The sequence below is a fragment of the Chiloscyllium plagiosum genome, unplaced genomic scaffold (assembly GCF_037043375.1).
Source record: "Chiloscyllium plagiosum isolate Xiang-an unplaced genomic scaffold, Cpla_swu_hap1 HiC_scaffold_35, whole genome shotgun sequence".
Classification (NCBI taxonomy): Eukaryota; Metazoa; Chordata; class Chondrichthyes; order Orectolobiformes; family Hemiscylliidae; genus Chiloscyllium; species Chiloscyllium plagiosum.
The window spans coordinates 46,112,701-46,121,712 of record NW_028270173.1 but is presented as its reverse complement, the minus strand read 5'-3'; positions in this window follow the sequence as shown (position 1 = coordinate 46,121,712).

The window sequence follows — 9,012 nt, the reverse complement described above, 5'->3', positions numbered from 1 at the left end:
CTCTCAGGATGGTCAGTCCTGCTGTTCCCTGTGCTCCCACTTCCTCACCTGAGGTGATGTCATCAACGCACATGTCCAGCAAGGTAGGACATGCAAGGATTTTGACGACATGCAGGACAAAGCAGCCTGCTTGGTTGGCACCCCATTGAGAAACATTTCCTCCCTCCCGCAATCAATGTTCAGTCGCAGCAGTGTGTACCATCTACAAGCTGCACTGCAGAAGTTCACCAAGGCTCCTTGGACAGCTCCTTCTAACCTCACAACCACTGCTGTGTCGCAGGAGAAGGGCAGCAGATACCTGGGAACCTGCAAGTGCCCCTCCCACCTTCCTGACTTGGAAATACATCGCCGTGCCTTTACTGTCAGTGGGTCAGAATCCTGGAACTGGCTCCCGCATGGTAGCGTGGGTGTAACTACAGCAGTTCAAGGAGGCAGCTTACCCCCCGCTTTCTCGGAGGTAACTGGGAGTGGACAATAAATGTTGGCCTGGCCTGTGACATCCATGTCCCATGCATTAATAAAACAAGAACAAATTGGACTCAATCTGAAGGCTGTAGGAAACTGTAACTGACCATGCCACGAGATTAATTTTACACCTCACCCATGCTGGGCGTGTTTTTGATGGGGTAAGGGTCACATTAAATACAAGGGCTGGTCAGCTCACCACCTTCCCACTCACTTGTAAGTGCTGTCACTCACTCTGGTGGGAGAAGGGAAGGAGTTCCTAAATCCGCTGCCTGCTCACCATTTCTGACTAACTCATGAATGGGCCATTAAGCTGCTCCTGTTGCTGAGTAATCAACCCATTTTTAAGGTACTTGACACAGAAAGATGCAGGAGAGCCAGAATAGGGATATCAAATTCTCACAGTAATTAAGAACACAGGACTGTTGTGTTACATTCAGTCACCTCCTTTATCTGTTGCCTATTTAATTCAGAGTCCTTTACTTCAATGTAAACGCGTATGAAGTGACTGTTTTGCGCACTGTGTTCGAAGGTCAGTGACTAATCCTGTTGTAAAGTGCCTGGAGATGTTTGCTTCTCTATTAAAGATACGGTTGAAAAGCTAATTGGGGTTGTCGTTTTTACTCGGTTTTCTCCTTTTGTCAACCACAAGGTGTATGTGATTCAGGTAAAACGACACCATCCTGTTTGTCACACAAGCCGTACTGACCATTACCCAGCAGCAAAGATGCCAATTCGGAAGCACACACCTCCTTCTGGAATGTTCCTATGCAGAGGAAGTCTGGAGAGGAATGCAGTGGTGTTTGTCGAGGTTTGTCCCGAACAGCGCCGTGACGCGGGACTCCGTGCTCTACGGCCTGTTCCCCGGGACGCACACCGAGATGAACATCAACTGTGCCTGGAGGATCATCAACTCGGTGAAGGACGCTCTCTGGGCGGTCCGAAACCTGCTGATCTTCCAGCTGAAGGAGTTGACCCCGACTGAGTGTTGCAGACTGGCACATTCCAAGGTCCAGGACTACATGTTGAGGGACGCGCTGAAGCTTGGGGCAGCTGCCGCCAAGGCGCGGTGGGGAAAGACCACCGTGTAACATCTGCCTGCCTAAACACAGGGGTCTGACTCAGTAAGGGGGGCTCCACAGACCCCCCAACTAAATATGTAATGGTACAGACCTGTATATATGAATGATTACTCTGTCTCTGTATACCAAGAAATGGAATGTTTATATATGTCTGGCATGACCAATTGTACAGATCATCAAAATATTTATGAATAAATATATTTTTGAAATAAAAAAAGGACAATTCTTCAAGCCCTGGAATGGGGATGTGCTGGGAGATTATTTCTGTTCAATGGACAGCCTCACAGTAAAGGAGTGTCCCTTTAGGACAGGGCGAAGGACAATGTTTTCTCACTCAGAGTGGGGTGTGTCTTTGGAATTCCCTGCCCTGAGGGTCTGTGGATGTTCAGTCATTGAGTAGATTCAGGACCAGGCTATTGGATCCGAATTAAATGGATAGGAATGGGGAAGGTTTGGGAAGGTGGGGTGGAGGGAGCAGATCAGCCAGGTTCTTATTGAATGAGCAAAGAGCATGAAGGGCCGAATGTACTCTCAGCTGTTCGAGTTCTGTCTGTACAGGGATGGAGAGACACACTGCTGGGAATGGAATTGCTCTCAATCGGTGACCATTGGGATGGTTTCAGCGATGGGAATTTGGAAGATGAACGAACCGTGCTGTGTGTGTCTGACTGTATGTGTGTGTGTGAGACTGTACGTGTGTGTGTGACTGTGTGTCTGTGTGTGCATCTGTCTGTGTCTGTGTGTGTGTGTGACTGTATGTGTGTGTGTACGTCTGCCTGTGTGTGTGTGACTGTGTATCTGTGTCTGTATGTGTGTAACTGTGTATATGTGTGTCTGTGTGCGTGTGACTGTGTATATGTGTCTGTGTGTGTGACTGTGTGTATGTGTGTGACTGTGTGTATGTGTGTCTGTGTGTGTACATATGTGTGTGTGTCTGTGTGTGCGAGTGTGTGTCTGAGTGTGCGAATGTGTGTCTGTGTGTGTGTCTGTGTGTATGCGTTTGTGTGTGTGTGCATGTGTGTGTGTAACTGTATGTATGTGTGTGTGACTGTGTATGTGTGTGTATGTGTCTGTGTGTGTATGTGTGTCTGTGTGTGCATCTGTCTGTCTTTGTGTGTGTGTCTATCTGTGTGTGTGCGAGAGTGTGTCTGTGTGTGTGTCTATCTGTGTATGTGTGACTGTGTGTGTGTCTGTGTGTGTGTCTATCTGCGTATGTGTGACTGTGTGTGTGTGTCTATCTATGTATGTGTGACTGTGTGTCTGTGTGTGTGTCTATCTGTGTATGTGTGACTGTGTGTGTGTCTGTCTGTGTGTGTCTATCTGTGTATGTGTGACTGTGTGTCTGTGTCCGAGTGTGTGTATGTGTCTGTGTGTGTGTGGGTGAGGTACTGACCGTCCCCTGTTCTTTTTCAGGTCGGAGGGTGTGTGCTGGTGAGGCACTGGCTAAAGTGGAGCTTTTCCTGTTCTTCACCACTCTGCTGCAGAAGTTCCACTTCCAGGCCCCACCAGGCGTGACCGACCTGGACACCAGCCCGAGAATCGGCTTAGTGTCCAACCCGAAACCCCACCGGGTTTGTGCTGTGTCTCGCTGATGGGACCCAGCGACAGGCCCAGTCGGTCTTTCACTGCTGGGTTTATAAAGGTGGGAGCTGCAGCACAAAGTGTGAGGCAGCATCAGAACCGGATTACCCTGTCTCTATGTGACGTGGCACACAATCATTTACTCTTCGTACAAATCTATATCGTCCCACCTTCACTTCTGTAACGATAATGTTTCCAGGGAATCAACTGAGAATGTCCTCCCATTACAAAAGGAGGCAGAAATTTCATTGAGAGTTTGAATTCTGTTTGCAAATTAACTCAGACCCCATTCCAACTCTGATTCATTTTGAGAGAATCCTTGCTTTTTGGAGCATTATGTTCATTGAGGTATTTGAACTGTTGCATTGCAATGACTGACTGGTTTAACCATGTTCCCTATTCTTGCAATAATTCACATTTCTCTCTGGTTTGTTTGTTTGGCAGGTCCCACACAGCCTAGTCAGACTGGTCAATCCAGTTCCATAGAAACCCAACTGTGTGAAAACTGTCAGAGTAATGTGAATGTGCAATACAAAGACCTAATACTGGCACTCTAACTCAAGTTATGCAAAATGTTGTTTATTGTTCGAAAATATAACTCAAAGTGCAGAAGTAAGTGGCATGCTCTTAGATGTCCTAATTACATGTTAATCTCCGGTGCAGGATCATTGCTGACTGACTGTCGCAGTTTGTAGAGATCACGTCTGGGTGGGTACAGACACAGCCTTTGCAGGCTACAAGAAGTTGACTGGTCTATGGATGAGTGACCAATAGCCGATGACAGCGTATCAGAGAATTGTCCATTTATGAATAAAACTTGTATGAGGGTCTTGTGAAATTGATCCACACAGGTTTATTTCACGCTATCGTGGGAAGAGAAATTGACCACACGTACACAGAATGGGTACTCTGTATAGATGAGCCTCAGCTCTGTTCCCTGAAGTACAGGCATATTCCGTTCTTTATAGGGTCACAAGAGACTGATGTTAATTACAGGACAATACCGTTCTGATTATAGTTGATAGTTTGAGATTGTTGAATCAATGCTGCGTGTCCAGCAGTATCTGTCAGGTAAACAATGCCCACAGGAGGTTAGCTAATCTAAAGGCATTGAAACAGTAATGGGTAGCATCCTGTTCACAATAGTTCCATAGGACAGTGGTCATCCATATGGAATACCCTGGTGCCATTTAGTCTGGGAGGCAATGTGTCGGCTGGACTCCTGGGGAGACAGAGAGAGCCTTTGTGGATTCTGGAGGTGCAGTGCCATTGTGTGGTCGAGAATCCCATTAGCGCGTTGTTTAGAAAACATGTTCCTCTGACTAGGTAATGGCTCAGGTATTGGCTCTTTTACTGTTAGTTCCTGAGTGTAGCTAATTTGAGATACCAGTGGCATTGTGGGTAGGCCCTCTTTCGCTAGAGCCAAACATGTTTTCTGTAAGGAAGTGGTCAGTAGGCAAAATGGTATTCCCTTCTCCCGCACAGAGACTGTTCTGCCTGGCAACAATTGAGTGATTGGTTCTCAGGTCTCTGGAAAACCTGAAGCTGGGAACAAATTTCAAAGAGAAAGAGGGGAGTACAGTACTTCCTCAGCTCGAGTGGTCTCTCTGTTCACTGCAGTCAAAGCACACTGTAAACATGATGAAAAGCAGTTTGAGTATCATGGGGATCAAGGGAGAAAATGGGAGAATGGTGTTGCGAACCTTATCAGACATGACTGAATGGTGGAGTAGACTTGATGGGCTGAATGGCCTAATTTCTGCTCCATGTCTTATGGTCTTATCTTTCCTGCATCAATAGTTGTAAGTTGTGGCTTGTAACTGATAAATCAAAGGCATTTTTTATGTGATACCAGCCATCCGCTGCCTCTGCAAGTATTCAGAGTAAGGAGCACTGCAATGTGTTGACCAGCAGAAGGACTTATACACTTAATGGTAGAGTCCTAGGGAGTATTGCTGATCAAAGAGACCTTGGTCTGGAGGTTCATAGCTCTTTGAAAGTGAAGTCACAGGTAGGTAGAATAGTGAAGAAGGTGTTTGGTATGCTCTCTTTTATTGGTCAGAGTATTGAGTACAGGAGTTGGGAGGTCATGTTGCGGCTGTACAGGACATTGGTTAGGCCACAGTTGGAATATCGCGTGCAATTCTGGTCTCCTTCCTATTGGAAAGATGTTGTGAAACTTGAAAGGGTTCAGAAAAGATTTACAAGGATGTTGCCAGGGTTGGAGATTTTGAGCTGTAGGGAGAGGTTGAACAGGCTTGGGGCTGTTTTCCCTGGAGCGTCGGAGGTTGAGGGGTGACCTGGTAGACCTTTACAAAATCAAGATGGGCATGGATAGGATAAATAGACAAAGTCTTTTCCCTGGCGTAGGTGAGTCCAGAACTAGAGGGCATAGGTTTAGGGTGAGAGGGGAAAGATATAAAAGAGACCTAAGGGGTAACTTTTTCACACAGAGGGTGATACGTGTATGGAATGAGCTGCCAGAGGCAGTAGTGGAGGCTAGTACAATTGCAACATTTAAGAGGCATTTGGATGGGTATATGAATAGGAAGGATTTGGAGGGATATGGGCCGGGTGCTGGCAGGTGGGACTAGATTGGGTTGGGATATCTGGTCTGCGCAGACCAAAGGGTCTGTTTCCATGCTGTACATCTCTATGACTGTATGAGATCATTTCGACAACAGAATCTGGGAATGAATACTATTGAACTGTCTTTCCAGTCTTTCCTGTCTTTCCTATGATCATAATCTGTTTTAACCTGTCATTTGACTGTGGGTGTATGTGTGTGACAGGGGAGTTTTGAAGGGGATTAGAAGTTAGTAATTATATGCCGGTGGTTTCTAACTGATTACCTGAAGTTAAAAATTGCACAATACCAGGTTATAGTCCAAAAGGCTTATTTGGAAGTAAGCTAGTGTTTCCAGATAAACTTGTTGGACTATAACCAAGTGTTGTGTGGTTTTTAACTTAGTCTACCCCAGTCCAATACCGGCTCCTCCACCTCATGGTTACCTGAAGTTAGAGACTAATTTCTTGTAATAAATATTGATTCTGGTTCAATGCAGAAACCTGGTCTGTGATTTCTATCAGAAATTCAGGGAAACTGGGGAATACTTCTTGAAATTGTTAATGTTCCTAATGACACTGGAAACAATGAGGCTTAACCACCAGCTACCCCAGTGATTCAGAACAAGATGTAATGAGTATGAGGTCATCGAGTCTCAGAGATGTACAGCATGGAAACAGACCCTTCAGTCCAACTCCTCCATGCTGACCAGATATCCTAAATTAATCAACTCCCTTTTGTCAGCATTTGACCCAGATCCCGCTGAACCCTTTCAAGTTTTGCAACATCCTTCCTACAGCAGGGAGACCAGAACTGAATGCAATATTCCAAAAGGGCCCTAACCAAGGTCCTGTACAACTACAACATGACCTCCAACTCCTATACTGAAGTGAACTGTTAATCTGCGACAGCCCATTTTGCTCTCTGTAATAATTGAGGAGTCACAGCTGAAAAGGAAAATAATTACTTGTTGGACACCAAAACAGAGCCACTACTTGTTTTGTATATGGGCTAGTCCCAGCCTGGGGCAGACAGTTCTGCAGACCCATCCCTGAGTCTGCTTTGTAAAGGGCTCCGTTGATGCATTCCAACTGTATCACCCAATGCCTGTCACTGCCCAGAGGGTGGGGCCTGGGCTGGTGGCTGGTCGCTTGCTGTTTTGAGTCAGAGCGTGGAGATGGGCAGGTTTGTACTTTTTCTCTGTTGCACAGGCTCATGTATACAACACTGAGAGGTCACATGATAGAGAATTCATCGTGCCTTTTTGAACACCCTATGTATCCCTGGGTCTGTTTCTTAAACAGATCTCTGCTTGCAACTTGCAGTGTCCCCGGGAATGGGGCAGACCAGGATTAATCCTTGTGCATTTAGGGAAGAGATAGAATCCACACAAGTGTGGAAACAGGCCATTGGGCCCAACAGGTCCACACCAACCATCCCAAAGGGCATACCACCCACACCCATCCTTGACCCTATCCCAGCCCTCCTCATGGATAATGCACCTAGCCTGCACGTGGGCCATTCCACCCTAACCTGCACATCCCAGGACACTATGGGGCAAGTTACTGTGGCCAATCCACCTGACCTGCACATCTTTGGACTGTGGGAGAAAACCAGAGCACCCGGAGGAAACCCACGCAGACACGGGGAGAATGTGCAAACTCCACACAAACAGTGCTTGAGGCTGGGATTGAACCAGGGTCACTAGCACGGTGAGGCATTGGTGCTAACCACTGAGTAACCGTGCCACCCCTCTCTCTCTCTCTCTCTCTCTCTCTCTCTCTCTCTCTCCCTTCCATGTCACCTTCTACTGCTATTGCTGAAGCATCTCACTTACATATCAATGTCGGAACTCAAGAGGTGGGAGAGGAACTGACCAATTGAACCCCTTGAGCCTGCTCCACCATTTAATATGACGAAAGTTAATCTCATTTCAGCTTCAACCCCACCATCCTTCTAACTCTCCATATCCCTTCAACCCATCACTAATTAAAAATCTGTCTATCTCCTCCTTAACTTTACTCAATGTCCTGGCATCCACCACCCTCTGAGCTAATCAATTCAAAACACTTCCTCCTCATTACTCTTTTAAATTTGATACCTCTTAGTTTCAATTTTATTTTATTCTCTCATGGGAATTGGGCATCGCTGTCTGGGCCCAGCAGTCACTGCCTGTCCCTAGTTGCCCCCTTCTGAAGATGGTGGTGAGCTGCCTTCTTGAATCACTGCTGCCTACCTGCTGTGGGGAGGGAATTCCAGGAGTTTGACCCAGTGACAGTGAAGGAACGGCGATATATCTCCACAGTGTGGGAACAGGCCATTCAGCCCAACAGGTCTACACCAACCCTCCGAACAGCATCCTACCTAGACCCATGAGGATAACATGGTGGCTCAGTGGTTAGCACTGCTGCCTCACAACACCAGGGACCCAGGTTCAATTCCAGCCGTGAGCGACTGTCTGTGTAGTTTGCACATTCTCTCTGTGTCTGCGTGGTTTCTTCCAGGTGCTCCGGTTTCCTCCCACAGTCCAAAGATGTGAAGGTCAGGGTAATTGGCCATTCTAAATTGCCCATCGTGTTGTAACTGTGCAGGCAGCTGGGGTGAATATCTTCCTTAATGCTGGGAAACGGTCAGCTCCAGTCACAGTCAGCTCCACAGACTGCCTCCCTCTGCTGGAGTAACCCCTGCACTGCACATAACGGCCAGTTGAAGTTTCAGCACAAAATCAAGTGAAAAGCCCTTCCTCATGAAGGGCTTATGCCTGAAATGTCGACTCTCCTGCCCCTCGGATGCTGCCTGACTGGCTGTACTTTTCCAGCACCACACTCTTCAACTCTGACTCTCCAGCATCTGTAGTCCTCACGTTTTCCTACGTTGTTATCAGAACATCTCACTAACCTGATTCTGTTTTGATTACCTCCTCTCATCCCCAGGGAACACAGGGACAGCAGACCATTTAGCCCGCCATTTAATGTAGCCATGGCTGATTGAACAGTTCCCATTTACTCGCACTATCACCATATGTGTGGGTTTCCTCCCACAGTCCAAACACGTGCAGGGGTAGGGTGCATTGCCACTGAGAAATGCAGGGTTATAGTGTAGGTAGGGGGTGGGTTTGGTTAGGATGCTCTCATCGATGCACAGTGGCGCATTTTGACCTGGCTACAGAATTGACTATTGGGCAAGACACGAGTGGAGATAAGGGCTTCTTTTTCAGGCTGGTGAAAAACGACACCATGTTCTTCACAGCTTGCAACACGTTATCGCCAAGACCTTCCCTACGCCTCCACTTCTCACCTTTAGACAACTGCCAAACCT